Below are 16,481 nucleotides of genomic sequence, written 5' to 3' on the forward strand. Positions count from 1 at the left end.
TCACTTCTAGGCTAGCTCTTCTCTTTCTACTTGGGTTAAACTGTTAATGTTGGTCATTTTTTTATTATTTTTTTTTTAATTTTTTTTTTCAACGTTTATTTATTTTTGGGACAGAGAGAGACAGAGCATGAACGGGGGAGGGGCAGGGAAAGAGGGAGACACAGAATCGGAAACAGGCTCCAGGCTCTGAGCCATCAGCCCAGAGCCCGACGCGGGGCTCGAACTCACGGACCGCGAGATCGTGACCTGGCTGAAGTCGGCGCTTAACCGACTGCGCCACCCAGGCGCCCCTTTAAAAATTATTTATTATTTTTTAAGTCAACTCTACCTCCAAGGTGGGGCTCACACTCATGACTCCAAGATCAAGAGTCACATGCTCTCCTGCCGGAGCCAGCCAGGTTGCTCGGATATTGGTCACTTCTAGTGCAGCCTTTCACAAACCCCACCCTGCTGTTTTGGGAATTTGTCCTGCTCTTCACATTCTCCTGTCTTTTCTTCAGTCGTGGCTCCTTGAGTTGGGGCAGAAAAAGGCTGCCATTTTATAGACATTGCCGGCTGGTGATGGCCCTTCTGGTCTTCCAGGGAGAGGACTATCTATAAGGGGGTATGCGTCTGGCTCCTCTGACTCTTTTTCAAGTAGGCCTGGCCCTTGGGCCTGCCAGCCTAGGTTAGCTTAGCCAGCAACCCCCTCCCCTGCAGTGATGCATGGAGTCCTGTGTGACCAGATTCCTCACCCCCCAGCCCCCAGGCAATGGATGCCTGCTCACCTAGCCTGCCTTCAGCAAGGATCCGGTTGGCTCCTTTTAACCAAATCTTCCTCACTTCTGATGTTTCCACCTGGTCAGCTTTCCATCCACGGACCCCCACTGGCCCTTGGCTATAAATCCCCACTTTTCTTGTTGTATTACTGCAAGAGCCCATTGCAGCGATCCCCACACATATTGAGATGGTCCCTAACAAAGTCCATCTTATCACTTTAACAAGTATCAGAATGATTTTTTTTTCCCTTAACGCTTGGACGAATCAGTTGCTGCGTGCCATGTGCGATGGGCAAGTTCGTGGTTGCTGGCGCTTAGGCCTTCCTGTGCTTTGCCATCAGAGGAGTCATATTTGTGTGTAAATGACAGGATAAGCTACTGAGACATTATGTTTTGTCTTGTCTTTTGGGAAATCTGAGAGTTCCTTTTCCGATTCCCAGATAGGAATATGTAATTGTTCCTTTTCCTGTTCTCAGAAAGGCAGCCAAGCGTTTATGTCCTAAGGCCTGGATCAAGAATTGTAAAATTCAATTCTCACAAGTAGGTAATGTAAGTTTGTGACATAGCCCCAGTGCAGCAATAGAGAGTGGTGGAGATTGTGGCAAACAGGGAACTCTTGTCCCAAAGAAAGCCATTAGTCAGCTCCCACCAGCCATGGCGTGTGCGAATGTGCACCTGCTATTTCCAGAGCACCTGACTTTTATTTTCACCTTTTTGTTTAAAAATTTTTTTTTATTTGGGGCTCCTGGGTGGCTCAGTCAGTTAAGCGTCTGACTTCAGCTCAGGTCACGATCTCATGGTTTGTGAGTTCAAGCCCTGCGTCGGGCTCTGTGCTGACAGCTCCGAGCCTGGAGCCTGCTTCAGATTCTGTGTGTCCCTCGATCTCTGCCCCTCCCCCATGCGCATTCTGTCTGTCTGTCTGTCTCTCTCTCTCAAAAATAAATAAACATTAAATTTTTTTTTAAATTTTAGAGATAGTGTGCGAGCAGGGGAAAAGGGCAGAGAGAGAGAGAGAGAGAATCCCACAGGACTCTAGCCCATGACCCTGGGATCATGACCTGAGCTGAAATCAAGAGTTGGATGCTCAACCGACTCAGCTACCCAGGCACCCCACTATTACCAGAGCACCTGATTTTTAAATAGAAAATAGGAAGCTGGATATGTACATGAAAATTCTAGGTTTTTTTTAAGTGTTGGCAAGTAACAAAAGCAAACAAACACAGTAGGGACAAAACACCCCAAAATTTTGCTTTCAGGCATGTGGTTTGTAATATCTTGTTACCCCTCTAGTTGAGGGAGGGCAGTTAGGAGGCTGAAATTGTTCCCACACCTCCTCCACCGCAAGTACAGAGGAAGAAGGCTGCTTCTTGGACAGGAAGAGGAGGGGTGGGCAGCGGGGGATGGCTTGAGTTTAGGCCCATAGGAGTTTCCAAAACTATGCCCTGCATATCCACAGGGTGTTGGATGGGTCCCATGAGTCATGTGCCCTTGGAGAGTAGCCAGCCTGACCTGCAAGCCTTGGCTTAGATCTTCATGCTGATCCTCAGTCAGAAAGGAGCAGGTGCAACCGGACTTCATGACATCCACGTGGCCTTTTTTCCAGTTCTCTGGACTGCTGGGGCCCAGGGGTTCCTGCACGAGCCTAGAGGCTCAGAGAGAGGGGAATCCCCAAAGCACAGCTCAGGCGGGATTTTCTGCCAGGTTGGTGGTTCAAGGCCAAGACATATTTAATTGGTTTAGAAAATAGAGATGCAAATATATGCCAGGTATCTTTGTATGCCAGTGTGTGTGTGCATAATATCTCTTGTTTGGGACCCAGCTTGGAACCCCGAGAGTTTTGAAGATGTGGTTGCCTGAGAGTCAAGGCTTCCCTCTGCAAAGATTTCCTCCTCCTTTGAAACTACCTGTAGGGGCAGCTGGGTGGCTCCGTGGGTTGAGTGTCTGACTCGATTTCAGCTCGGGTCATGATCTCATGGTCATGGGTTCGAGCCCCGTGTCAGGCTCTGTGCTGACAGCTTGGAGCCTGCTTGGGATTCTTTCTCTCTCCCTCTCTCTCTGCCCCTCCCCTGTTCATGCTCTCTCTCTCAAAAATAAATAAACATTAATAAATTAAAAAATCTACCTGTAGTTGTTAGAAATGCTAGGGACGTCCATATCACTTTCTGCATGTGAGCAGAACTTAGGAAACCAGGCAAGTGCCTCCTCATCCTGTGCAAACACATTGCTGACTTACCTGCCCTCTGCTACCTGAGCCACCAGGTTTTCATTACTCTGTCATTTATCTTATAATACTTCATCTCCCCCAGCTGAGTCTCTTCTTAAGAATTTCGGATGTTTAAAATGGAATTTAGTGATGTTTTCACACCAAAATCTTCTTTATTTCGAATTTTGGGAACTTTGGGAGCAGAGGTTGTTTGGTTATAAGGCTTTTATTCTTAACTTCCTCTGCACACTCAGAACCTTTTGCGATGGGAATGAATTTGCAGTAACTTGTGTCCGCCGTGAAGGCTAACATGTGATTCTCAAAAAATCCTGTTTATATGGAGAATAAACGAGGTCCAGAACACTGTGTCCCATCCGTGAAACAAAATGTACATTTCCTAGGAGGAGGCACATCTCTCATTTTCAAAGCCTGAGCGGATGGTTCTGGAATGGTAATTCCAGCTGTTTGAATTTAGGGCCCTGGAAAGGTTCCTCCGAAGGCAATTCAAGGGCGTTGCCTCTTAGTGGCTGCGGTTGTTCTCCTGAGATGTAGCAATTAAATAAGGGCCAGGAATGTCCGACTTTTCTTGAATTGTGAGTTTCAGAGTTTACCTTCATTTGAGTCCTTATGTTTGTGACTGCATTTTAGGAACTGAATATGCCGGGGATAGAATAGCGTGTTGACCTGTGCCTTTGGCACTTGCTGTGGCCTTTCTTACTGGATCGCCCCATCGCAGCCTTGACTGTTCAGCTCAATTCATTACTTATTTGACATGAAACATTGTCAGTGAGTCTAATGGAAAATTCCACTAAAGAAGGAAAAAACATCTCTAATATGGAACAGCGAGCTATTGATTAAAGCTGCCCTGTGCCCTCAGAGCTCCTTTCTTCGATAATGCCTAAAACAGATCAAGGTTAACATGGTAAGCTCCACGCAGGCTGCCTTTCCGGCATTTTCACTTGCCATTTGGGAACAACCTGGCCCCTTGCTCAACGTCTATATTGTCATCCAGGTGAATCACCCCTTTTGCCTTTGTGTTATTTTTTATAGGGTGTTACCTCTTAACAGTCCAAATGTCGGGCTGGCTTTAAGTACAGAGGTGATGGACTAATGTCCCAACTGCCTCACGTGGACCACACAGGTGACCCCGAGGACTGCGGGCTGGGACAAGGCAGTCACTCTCACCAAGATGCCACCTGGGACTCTGACCTTGTGAGTACAAGCGGAGGGAGTTGTGAGGTGACAGAATCCAGCATTCTTCTTTCATGTAATAATTGCATACAATTTCTGCAAATTCATGGGATCCTGAAAAACACTCATAAACACGGCACATAGTATTTAGTGGGATGCACCGGGCCCTTTTCTAAGTGCTTGTAACCAGCTGACTTTCTTCATCCGCATAAAAACGCTGAGAGGAAGGTGCTGCCATTAGGCCCACATGGCGGTCGGGGACACAGGCACGCATGGCTCCTGAGGGGCAAAGCTGGGCGTGGTGCCCAGGCGGCGGGTCCAACCACTCTACTGCTTTCCTTTGTAGACCCCGTTTGCAGTCATTCATTCACCTAAGTCACAGGAAAGCCTTGTGTTTTCAAAATCTGAATCTACTTTCCACCAAGAAAAAAATATCAGGTTGCTCAGAGAATAAGGGCTCTCACCACAGCCTTGGTGACTTTCTTCATTCTGACTGTATTCATTTATTCAAACAAACATACAATGGGGATGTGTTATGTGCTGGGCACTGTGCTAGACGCTCAAAATATGTTGTATTCATAATAAATATGTTGGGGGGCGCCTGGGTGGCTCAGTCGGTTAAGCGTCCGACTTCGGCTCAGGTCACGATCTCGTGGTATGTGAGTTCGAGCCCCGCGTCGGGCTCTGTGCTGACTGCTCAGAGCCTGGAGCCTGTTTCAGATTCTGTGTCTCCCTCTCTCTCTGACCCTCCCCCGTTCATGCTCTGTCTCTCTCTGTCTCAAAAATAAATAAATGTTAAAAAAAAAATTAAAAAAAAAACATAATAAATATGTGGGCAAAATATAGAAGCTACTCAAAACAGAGATTCCTGCCCACATGGAGCCTGGTGGTCCTAGAGGGTAACTTAGCTGAGCGCTGGAAGTCGGAGACAGGGGAGATGCCTCAGACTAGCAGATAACAGGTCTTGTTAAAAAGCATGAGCTTTAGGGGCGCCTGGGTGGCTCAGTTGGTTAAGTGTCCGACTTCGGTTCAGGTCATGATCTCCCCATTCCTGAGTTTGGCAATCTGCACACCCCCCCCCCCCAGCAGGTTCTATGCTGACAGCTCGGAGCGACACTCTCTCTCTCAAAAATAATAAAATAAAAAATTAATAATTACTAGCTTTAAAGGCGCCTTACCCAGGGCAGACCCCTGAGTGATTGCAGTGGGGAACTTACACTTCAGTCCCTCTGCCAGAGTCTTCTTGATTTTTCTTTGGATTCTAGTCGTTTTCCTATCCTGCCTCCCAAAGGGCCATGCTATCTTCCTAAGTCATAGCACCTCCTGATCAGACACTGTCCATCCTCCCATCCACCCATCCACCCACCCATCCATCGAATTTCTTTTTCTTTTTTAAGTTTTATTTATTTAGTAATCTCTACACCCATCTTGGGGCTGGAACTCATGACCATGAGATCAAGAGTCTCCCGCTCTTCTGACCGAGCCAGTTAGGCACCTCCATCCAGTGAATTTCTTCAGTCACTCATTGATAACTTCTTCCCGTTTTCCTCCTGGCTGTGGGTGCTGCAGTGGGCCCCAGGGACACTCGGGCGAACGAGACGGCCCGTGGCCCTCAGTTGAGCAGCAGCAGGATGTTCAAATGGCCACACCGTGCATGTGTGAAGAGGGAAGAAAGCGTGATGACACGATCTGGGTGTGGATTTCAAGGTAGAAATGGAACAAATGTTGAGAAACATCTTTAAAAAGAATGCCTTTGCAGAATTGTTTCCGGTTTCTCCAAGTCTCTTTCTAGCACCTGGCAGAACGTTAGCACAGGAAAGGGATTTGGTCCCGTAGCCCACCCTGGGGGTTGTTGTTTTATAGAGACTTGAAGGTGGCCTCAGGCTGAGCACCTCTCCTTAGATGTTTCCGACACACAACCTGCACACACAGGGAGAAGGCTGTTGTGGTTCAAATGGGTGTTTAAAGTGAGTGTGCAGGGGCGCCTGGGTGGCCCAGTCAGTTAAGCGTCCGACTCTTGATCTCAGCTCAGGTCTTGATCTCAGGGCTGTGAGTTTGGGCCGAAGGTTGCGCTCTTAGCCGGGCATGAAGCCTACTTAAAAACAAACAAACAGACAAACAAACAAGTGGGCTGTGCCTTCATCTCTGACCAGTCATCCCCACTCCAATCACTTTAATGAGGGCACAGTGGTAGGAACTCTAGAATATATACTTAGTTAGCCTTAGAATTATCTTGCAATAAGTTCTTGGTCCAAAGAAAGAAACTGGGCCAGAAGATGACTAGGTTTGCATTTAAAGTTATTTGAAGGGGCTTCTAGGTGACTCGGTTGAGCGTCTGACTGAGGCTCAGGTCATGATCTCGTGGTTCGTGGGTTTGAGCCCCACATCAGGCTCTGCGATGACAATGTGGAGCCTGATTTGGATTCTCTCTGTCTCCCTCTCTCCCTGCCCCTCCCCCATTCATGTTCTTGCTCTCTGTCAAAAATAACATTAAAAATATTTTTGAAAAAGTCATTTGAAGCCTTTCTCCCTCTCTTCCCCCCCGCCCCAACTTCTCTTCATTCCTCCTCCCCCGGTACGGAGCCTGACCAGAAGGTCTGGTAGTGAGAGTGCAGGCTACTCAGCCGCTGTGTCATTCCCTGCCCGGGGAAAGGAGAAGCTTCTGTGGCTTACCCACCAGACTTCTGATAAGGAGATTCATCTTAGGTCAGAGAGGTAAAAACCAATGGAGAGACTGCCCTCTTCCAATTGTGCTCTTTCCTCAGGAAACACGTAGATGTAGTTGGTCGAGTCCTCTAGGGTAAGGATCGGTGCGAGAAATAGCTTGGAGCTGTTAGGATTACTCTTTTATTGTGGTAGACCATTAAACAGCTTCATCAAATTACCCATTTGAATTATGAACCAATCCTAGGTCCATTCCGTGGGGCCCAGAGGTTATTCCATGACAGGCCATGCGAAATCAAGTATGGGCATTTTCACGTGAACTTTGCCAGCCAGCCATTTCTTGATAAGAATCTCATGAAGCAAAGACCTCGCATTTTTGTCACACACACACACACTTTTTCCCCCCCTTCAGGATATAAAGATGTTTTAGAAGACATAATAGCTCAACTTCACGGAGGACCACAGAAATTCACACCTCAGCTTGGATCAGTCACAGATACAAAGATGGCTCCTCACTTCCCAGAGAACGCTCTCCTTCATGTGGGAACGTCCAGGCTGCTTGTTCCCCTTCTGCTGAAGTGGGGAGTCTGTAGAAATATTATGCCACACTTGACATCAGGCCTACATATTGGCGTGTCTCCCACCCCACTTCCTGGATGTGAGCATTCCCCCAGCCCCTTGGAGGAGATAAGTTATCTTTCCCATCTTGACTCACTCATGTAACAGGAATCAGAAGCTCACATCCCACGTAGGGGCTGGACCACGAGGTTATGGCCCTTCAGCTGGCGAACACAGAAACGAATTGAGAGGTGGCCATTACTGCAATGCACCGGTGTTGCCGATAGGAGAGTCAACTCTTGCACATACAACAATATGGATGAGCCCCGACATGAGTAGGCTGAGTGAAAGAGGCCAAACAAAACAAGTGTATACCGTGTGGCTCAATTTGTATAAAATTTTAGACGATGCAGACACATCTGCCGAGTCAGAAAGCAGATCGGTGGTTGCCTGAGGATGAGCTATGTGTATGGATGACAAAGGGGCGGGAGAAACCTTTTGAGGGTGATAGATGTGTTCATTATCTTAATTCAGGTGATGATTCCGTGGGCATATACATATGTCCAAACTCATCAAATTGTCTCTTAATTATGTGCTATTTATTGTATGTCAGTTATGCCTCCATAAAGATGTATAAGCAAAAAAACCCCCTCTAAACTGGGGTTATCCACAGAGGTTTTTGATGACCTAGGAAATGACTATGAAAATCTGTTGTACCCTGTGGATGGATGCACACTAGCTCTCGTAAAAGAGTTATGGAAATTGCAGATGAGTTACACAAATTTCTTCGGTAAAGAGGCAGTATTCGATATTTGCTAATGTTTACTGACACAACAAATTGTTCTCAGAGATACAATTCCTGGAGGCTACTTTTGAAAACCAAGAGAAAAAAAAATGCTTGATCTGATCCTTTATAATTAAAGGACATATTTTAACATTGAGTATGTCAGTAATTGCTTTCTAAAAGAAAGTTTAGGGGCACCTGGGTGGCTTAGTCGTTTAAGCGTCTGACTTGATTTCAGCTCACGGTTTTGATTTCATTTCACGGTTTGTGAGTTCAAAGCCCGTGTCGGGCTCTGTGCTGACAGTGTGGAGCCTGTTTTAGATCCTCTGTCTCCCTCTCTCTGTGCCCCTACCCTGCTTGTGCTCTCTCTCTCTCTCTCTCTCTCTCTCTCTCTCTCTTTCTCTCTCTCTCTCTCAAAAATAAATAAACGTTAACAAAAATAAGTAAAAGAAAGTTGGGTGCCTGGTGACTCAGTCGGTTGAGGGTCCGACTTCGGCTCAGGTCATGATCTCATGGTTTGTGAGTTCGAGCCCTGTGTCAGGCTCTGTGCGGATAGCTCCCAGCCTGGAGCCTGCTTCGGATTCTGTGTCTCCCTCTCTCTCTGCCCACCGCCCCCCAACTCACCCTCTGTCTCTCTCTTTCTCTCTCTTCAAAATAAATAAACATTAAAAAAAAATAAGTAAAAGAAAGTTTAGAGAACATTTTCTTTTTTTTTAAATGGTTTTTAAAAATGTTTTTATTTATTTTTTTTGAGACAGAGACAGCACATGAGCAGGTGAGGGGCAGAGAGAGGGGGAGACATAGAATCTGAAGCAGTCTCCAGGCTCTGAGCTGTCAGCACAGAGCCTGACACGGGGCTTGAACTCACGGACTGTGAGATCATGACCTGAGCTGAAGTCAGATGCTCAACCAACTGAACCACCCAGGTGCCCCTAGAGAACATTTTCAAAATATGTTTGGAACTATTTCTGTCATATTGTTGCATCCACACGACTCCTGAAACAGAATGCTACGGGCACCAGTGACAGTCACAACAAAGTTTATTGCAATGAGAGGCAAGGCAAACCGATCAATCCGACTGACACTCTTGACCAGAGTGCGGTCTCGAACAGCCAGGGTACAGAGTTTTTATAGCCGACCACATTGTCTTATTATCACCTGGGAACAGAACAAAGGAATAGTTCCCAGGTGGAAACAGTTCAAGCAGGCCCTTGCCCCAATCCAATCAAGTGCTAATCCATCCCTTGATCGATAGGATAAGGCTGTTGTCTCTTAATCTATAATGTTAAAGCAAAGATGTTATCTCTTAAGGCTACAGGTTAGCCCTACCCTTACAGTATGTGATTTTGTTATTGAAAATGATGTGTGGCACTTTTTAAAATTTTCATATTTTCCCATTTCAGAAGTTGGAAACAGAAATTTCTAACCTGCTTAAAATGTCCCAAATGAAAACTTCAGGCTTTCAAACTATTTGCTAGAATTATAAAAGTGGAACACCCTCTGATTGGTTTGCAAGAATAACTGATGGGTATCAGAGAGGATTCACATTTAGTAGCAGAATTTCAACAAAAAAACCTTTGTGTAATTGGTGAATGGGACTGATACATGAGTATGGTAAATCAAACATAGTTAATGATATCTGCCATTTGGTTCTATTCATCTTTTGAGCTATAGGCACCCATCAAATGCAAGTAATGAAATAAAATGAATTTAAAACCAGACTTTTGAATTAAAGTATTAAATGGATATTTTTTAAAATTATAAAACATTTCAGGGGCACCTGGATGGCTCAGTCCATTAAATGTCCGACTTTGGCTCAGGTCATGATCTCGCGGTTCGTGAGTTTGACCCCTATATGGCGCTCTCTGCTGTGAGCACAGACCCCACTTCGGATCTTCAGTCCCCTTCTCTCTCTGCCCTTCCCCCACTGGTTCTCTCTCTCTCTCTCTCTCTCTCTCTCTCTCTCTCTCTCAAAATGAATAAATAAACTTAAAAAAAAGAAAATTATGAAACATTTTAAATCACATTGCTGCCTCTATAATATTATTAGTATTACATATACTATTACTACTATATTACATATACTATTAATATTCTCAATGAGGATAAACCATTTTTTGGTACCATTTACAAATTAAGGAAAACATTACTTAAGAAAACCTACTGATAGGGATATGAGATTTAAAATGTGGTGACTTCTACTCTAAGGATGTTGCTGCAGTTGCTCTCATTCTGCAGATACTTTCCCCCACCCCATGGGTGCTACCCTCCTCCCACAACTAGTGACTAGGATTCATGGGACTTGGCCTGGTGTACTGCTCAAACCAGTTTTTTTCTATAGATAGTTATCGGCTTCCTAGTATACAAATTCAATGCGCTGTCTTGGTTTTACTGGAACAGTCTTGGGTCTTAAAGAATCTCTAAAGCAGTCAGTAATCCTAGGCTGATGTTGTGTTAAAACCTGTGAGCCATGGTGTAGTTTAAATAAATGAGCTTCCAAAACAGAGTAACAGTCATGATGACTGTAAATTATTAATCAAGTCAACATGGACTGGGAGTTCCCAGGAGCAGCTGACCCAGCAAGTCATTATAAAGGACGGCCCCTAGCTGTCCTTGTGCCATAAAGTAAGCTGTCAAACTCTCTTCATGGGCTTATTCAAGGAAGCCAGAGTGTTTCAGGGGATTACTTTGCATTAAGTAAGAACAAGAAGCCTACAATTTATGAAAGTGAGAAGCCAGAGTAGAAACACTGTGATGCTCTTTGGACTGCTTCTCAAACTGGGCTGCATCTTCAGGTCATCTGGAGAGCTTATAAAAAGTCCTCTGGGCACTAGAATTAAAAGGCGAAAGATTTATACGATCTGAAGAGAAACCAGAGTTTTGGGCACTAGGATTACAAAAGAAAAGTAAGGGGCATCTGGTTGGCCCAGTCAGTAGAGCACGCAACTCTTAATCTTGGGGTTGTGAGTTTGAACTTCACATTTTGGACATAGAGGTTAGGTTATTGCTATTATTTTTTTAATTTTATAAAGGAAAGAAAACCGTTAGGGTATTCCAGCGTGTTGTCACGGCTGAACATCGCTGTTTCAGAACCACAGTCGTATCTGCTGAGCTTCTACTTCTGGCCATTATAGAGAAACTCACAATAGTCTTGTTTCTTAATGAACAGAATATATGAGTCAACTATTTTGAGATGTTGAATAACAGACTGTGCAGGACTGCAGTCTTGAGGTAAGGGAAACACAGAACATGAATTTCACAGTGACCCTGCTATTCTGCCTGTAGGTATACAGGGAGGTGGAACCCAAGCTGAGTGGCGACCTTACTGAGGTGAGGAGGCAGAGATTGGGGTTCTGGGCTGCTGAAGCAGCTAAAGTTTACAGAGCGGGATACTAGAGAAGAGGGAGCTATGTAAGATACTGGGGACAGACGTTTGTGTGGGGATTTGTTGTGTGAATCCTAACCAAGAATTAGGCTATGCCTGACCAAGGCAAGACTCCACAAGTCTTAAGAGAGATTGCCTATTGTGGAGCTGAGAGCAGAATGGTAATACTTGGAGCTGTACATTAGAGGAGATGTTGGAGTCCTGGCCTGGCCTGAATAGAGGGACCTCATTGAACCCCTTGGCCATTCAAGTGAGACCTAGAAAGTCTATGCCTAGGAAGTAAGAACTATGTCATAGAGTAAGAGCAATATTTCAGGACTAAATTCAAATCCAAATTAGATTCCTCTCTAACAAACAATAATACTAGCCTATCCTGATAAAAAAGATACAGTAGCAATTTACATTCCTGCCAGAATAAAACTCAAACATCTTATAAAAGAAGGTGACATAATTCAAACTCCCTATATCATTTACAATGTCTACCACACAATAAAAAATTAGTAGACATACAAAGAAGCATAAAAATGTGACCCATGATTGAGACAAAAAAACAGTCAATAAAAATAGACTCCAAATTGATGTAGATGTTGACACTGGATGTTGATGTTAGATGCTGCAGATGTGTACTTTGAGCAACTTCTATAGAATTACCCAGACTTAAAGGAAGAGATTATCATGAGAGAACATAAATAGAAACTCAGAAAAATGGGACTATAATAAAGAACCAAATGGAGATCTTGAAACAAAAAGATACAATACATAAAATGAAAATTTCACTACTTAACAGGAGACTGCAGAAGAGTTAGTGAATCTGAAAATAGATCAATAGAAATTATCAAATCTAAAGAATAAATGGAAAAAAAGATTTAAGAAAAATAAGCAGAGCCTTAGTGACATGAGGGCAATTTCAAGCAGTCTAAAATGCAAGTAATCAGAATGCTAGTGCAAGAGGAAAGAGAAAATGGCAGAAAAACCATACAAAGATACAATAGACTCAATCGTCTAAATTTGATGATCAACATCCATATATAGATCCAGGTAGCTCAGGGAACCCTAAAGTGGATTTAAATAGAGAACCACACTTAAGGCTATCATAGTCAAACTGTTGGAAGCCAGAGATATAGAGAAAACTTTATTTATTTATTTATTTTTTTAAAAGAAAAGTTTAAAAGGATCCACAGAAAAAAGATGTACAGCATATAGGGAAATGACAATGTAGATGATGTTGGACTTCTCCTGCGAACAGTGGTAAAAAAATAATGGACTGATATGAAGGAAAAAAACCTGTTATACCAGAATTCCATATCCAGTAAAAACATTCTTCAGAAGTGAAAGTGAGGGGGGCTGTGCCTGGAGGACTCAGTCAAGTGTCCAACTCTTGATTTTGGCTCAGGTCATGACCTCACGGTTCATGGGATCAAGCCCCACGTTGGGCTCTGTGCTGACAGAGGAGCCTGCTTGGGATTCTCTCTTTCCTGTCTCTCTGTCCCTCGTCCTGCACTCACTCTCTCTCTCTCTCTCTCTCTCTCTCTCAAAAAATCAATAAATAAACACAAAAAAAAATCGAAGTGGGAAAGAAAAAGTCATTTTCAGATGGATGAAAGATGAAAGAGGTCACCAGCAGCCCTGCACCCCTATACTGTGAGAAATGTAAAGGATGTCTTTTAGGCTGAAGGGAAAGACATCAGATGGAAACTCCGATCTACAAGAAGGAAGGAAAAGTTCTGGAAATGGTAAATATATAGGTCAATATAAACCACTTGGTTTTCTTCCCTTAATCATTGAAAAGCAACAGACTATGTAAAGCTGTGTTCAGCAGTGTTATTTACAGATAGTAAGTAGTTTAGTTTTGCAGGCTAACAGTCCCTGACACAACTACTCTGCTCTGCCTTGTAGCAAGAAAGCAGCCAGAGACAATACACAAACTTTGTTTACCGAAATGAGTGCTGATTCATGGGCCATAGTCTGCTGACCTCTGGTTAAAGCAAAAATTATAACATTGTATTATGGGGTATACACATGTAGATGTAAAATATATATGACAATAATAGCACTAAAAATGAAGAAGGAAATGGAATTTTACTTTTAGGATCTTAGATTTTAGGTAAAGTGGCAATATTAACTCTAAGTTGACTGTGGTAAGTATAGTATGTATATTGTAACCTCAGAATAATGACTAAATAAAGAGGTATAGCTAAAGAGGCAAGATAGGAATTAAAAAGGAATACTAAAAAAGATTTGTTTAGCCCAGAAGAAGGCTTGAGAGGAGGAACCCAAACAAAGCAATACAAACCAACCAAACCAACCAAAAAAAAAGTAGATGGCACAACTAGAAAACAAATGGGAAGATGGTAGACTTAAATCCAATTATAGCAACAATTACATAGACATACCCAATTGCACAATAATTACATTAAATATAAGTGGGTGAAAACTTCTATTAAAATCTACAGATTGTCAGATTGGAAAAAAGGAAGACTCAACTCTATGCTGTAAGAGACATACTTTAAATACAAAGACACAGGTCGAAAGTCAAAGGATGGAAAAGCTGTACCATGTAATCGGTAAGTGTAAGAAAACTGATGTGATTATATTAGTATCATACAAAGAAGACTTCAAGATGAGTCTTACCAAAGAAAAAGTTGGAAATTTTATAATTATGAAGGATCAGTTGCAAAAGGGACCTAAAAATCTTGTATGTGCATACGCCTGATGAAAAGGTTTCAAAATGCATGAAGCAAAAAAATGACAAGAGAGAGAAACAGAAAAATCTGCAGGTATAATCGGAGATTTCTAAGAGCCTTCTCAGTAATTGACAGAACAGGTAGGTAATCAGTATGTTACTGAAGATTTGACCAACACTATCAGCCAGCTTGATTGGACACTTGCAGAACACATTATTCAACTGTTGCAAATCAAAGTCATCAAGAGCAGCAGCAACAGAGAAGGAACAGAGCCATGATCAAGTCCAGCTTTCCTGATGAGAACAACTACGCAGGTAGCTGTTAACGACCCTGGCTCCACCCCAGACCCTCTAAGTCAGAATCACCTGGGGGCTGTGTGGTTAACAAGCAACCAGATAATTCTTGCTATGGGGAAATTTGGAAAGTGCTGGAATTCTCTTTACTGAGGAGTGGCCCACTTGTGCTTGTCCTGGAAGCTAAGAGAGGTAGCCTTTTCTCAGCATGACAAATTTTAAAATACCCAGTTAAAGTAAATAGTGTTTGCTTTAATGTTTCAGAACTTGATGTGACTGAATGAGACAGAAGGATGGATCTAGCACAAACTTTGTTTAGTAGGTGAGCATACATAACATGACAATCATTTGGCTACAGTTTATGAAAATCAAGTGTTCTAAAATTAATACGTTTTGGATGGCACGTTCCAGTTCATTCTCCTGATTGGTCAGTACAGCCAAGCATTTTAATAGTGTGCAAACTCTCCCTTTTGTCCTAAGTGGAGAGAGGCACGTAGCATGATTTTGTGCCCAGCTGAACAAACCTAACAGGGGCTATACCTTCCTGCCAATAATTGTGTGAAACTATAGGAGCCAGGCTATCGTTACCAAGAAACAATCCCTTTCAAAAATACAATCAGGGCACCTGGGTTGCTCGGTCGTTAAGTATCTGACTTCAGCTCAGGTCATGATCTCATGGTTCATGAATTCGAGTTCCATATTGGGTGAGCACGAGCCCGCTGCAGGTAAAAAAACACAAAACAAAACATGAACCCGGCTTCTTTCTTTTTCTCTCTCTCCCTCTCCTCTCTCTGCTCCTGTGGGATTCTCTCTCTCTCTGCCCCTTGCTCACTTGCACCCTCACTCTCTCTCTCTTTCAAACAAAAAATTATAATCAGATAATGTAGCACACGGGCTGTGGCAGTAGGCCCGGCGTGGGAGAATACATACGAGCTAGGTTTGGAGTTCTCTTTCAGCTCTCCAAAGGGTGTCAGAAAGTCATTTCTGTCTGAAGAGATAGTGGCAGGAGGTAGAGAGATGATCATTAAATTACTATTTAAACAATTATTACAACCAGCCAAGATGCCACTCCCCCACCCCCCAGGAACTTCTGCATTCACTGCATTTCAAGGTTTGAAGTTTTGGAGTAATCTCCTTGTAATTGCTGAGGTTGTTTGGGTTTCCAGTATCAGAAACCGACTCTGTAATTATTCTGAACCAAGGAGAATTCACTGGAAGGAGGCCAGGGGATTTCAGGGAATTGGAACAACTGTTTGAAAGGGCAGGACCAAGGGAGGCTCCGGAGACCTGGGAAACTGGAAGCCTCTCTTTAGTGCACTGCCTTTAATATGACCGATACTAGCAATTACCAGTCTCTGTTGCTTTCTGTCTCTTTCTTTAAAATTCCAGCTTGCTATGTGACGACAGTGTGTCATGTGTCTACCTTGGGTCACTTGTTTTCTTTTTTTTTTTTTAAATTTTTTTTTCAACGTTTTTTTTATTTATTTTTGAGACAGAGAGAGACAGAGCATGAACGGGGGAGGGGCAGAGAGAGAGGGAGACACAGAATCGGAAACAAGCTCCAGGCTCCGAGCCATCAGCCCAGAGCCTGACGCGGGGCTCGAACTCACAGACCGCGAGATCGTGACCTGGCTGAAGTCGGACGCTTAACCGACTGCGCCACCCAGGCGCCCCGGGTCACTTGTTTTCTTACGGGCGCGTCAGCAAAGGAGAGGTGGAAGAGGGGACACAGGATCACATAGTGGCAACGTGGTTATTGATGCCTCATCTCTGCCCCCTGCACACGCCCCCAAGCAGGCTGCTGGACAGAAGCTCTCAACTCCTGCAAATCGTTCTTACTCTTTTCCACCTTGACACCTGGTAGTTGTGTCCTCCGGGCAATCTTCTTTATTAAGGAGTTGGTGATGCTGACATGCCATTGAAATAAATTGATAATAGGTCTTCCTAGTCTCAAAATCTTG

General features: G+C 43.7%; 1 long non-coding RNA gene across 2 annotated transcripts in view; it reads left to right on the forward strand.

Moving 5' to 3' along the window:
* Positions 1–16,481, forward strand: part of LOC115514586 — a 46,066-nt gene that overhangs the window by 19,218 nt on the left and 10,367 nt on the right. Inside the window, exons 1-2 of one of the 2 annotated variants that reach the window (XR_004343699.1) lie at positions 3,620–3,883; positions 4,012–4,173. This is a non-coding gene — a long non-coding RNA (uncharacterized LOC115514586). Of the gene's footprint in view, positions 1–3,619; positions 3,884–4,011; positions 4,174–16,481 lie in introns of those variants that run through there. The other variant, XR_004343698.1, reaches the window with a different exon arrangement.

The sequence above is a fragment of the Lynx canadensis genome, chromosome B2 (assembly GCF_007474595.2).
Source record: "Lynx canadensis isolate LIC74 chromosome B2, mLynCan4.pri.v2, whole genome shotgun sequence".
Lineage (NCBI taxonomy): Eukaryota > Metazoa > Chordata > Mammalia > Carnivora > Felidae > Lynx > Lynx canadensis.